Raw genomic sequence first — 526 nt, 5'->3', positions numbered from 1 at the left:
CAGCAGGGGCTGTGGGGACAGGACAAGGGGTGATGGATTTAAACTGACAGAGGGGGAGTCAGAGCAGAGAGAAGGGAGAGATTTCCACACTGAGGGTGGTGAGACCCTGGCCCAGGTTGCCCAGAGAGGTGGCAGAAGCCCCATCCTTGACACCATCCCAGGTCAGGTTGGCCCTTGGGGCTCTGAGCTCTGGGTGCAGATGTCCCTGCTCCCTGCAGGGGGTTGCACTGGGTGAGCTCTGAAGGTCCCTTCCAGCCCAACCCATTCCATGATGCTCTGATAAAACACAGGGATTTCTGCTGTGGCTCAAAGGAAAACCCTGGCCCAGGAGACAAAACAGGCACCAGGTTACACAGAGACTGTAGATAAAACTAGGAAACCAGGAAAACGTGACAGAGCAGGGCCCTGGAGCCTCTCCTGAAGGCACATTGCTGAAGGCATGGTCCTCTTTCCCACGTGCCCAGGACCAGCTGCCTCCCGCATCCCTGGGAGCCAGCAGGGACGGCAGGCGAGGGCAAGCCCAGGC

At 58.9% G+C, this 526-nt stretch overlaps 1 protein-coding gene across 1 annotated transcript in view; it reads right to left on the bottom strand.

Annotated features, from left to right (window-relative positions):
* TMC2 (transmembrane channel-like 2) overlaps nt 1–526 on the bottom strand; it is a gene marked incomplete at its 3' end in the record, with an annotated part of 26,197 nt that overhangs the window by 1,230 nt on the left and 24,441 nt on the right. The gene's annotated exons all lie outside the window — the stretch shown is intronic.

This window comes from Buceros rhinoceros, unplaced genomic scaffold (assembly GCF_000710305.1).
Source record: "Buceros rhinoceros silvestris isolate BGI_N320 unplaced genomic scaffold, ASM71030v1 scaffold9354, whole genome shotgun sequence".
NCBI lineage: Eukaryota > Metazoa > Chordata > Aves > Bucerotiformes > Bucerotidae > Buceros > Buceros rhinoceros.
This window is presented reverse-complemented; position numbering and strand designations above follow the sequence as displayed.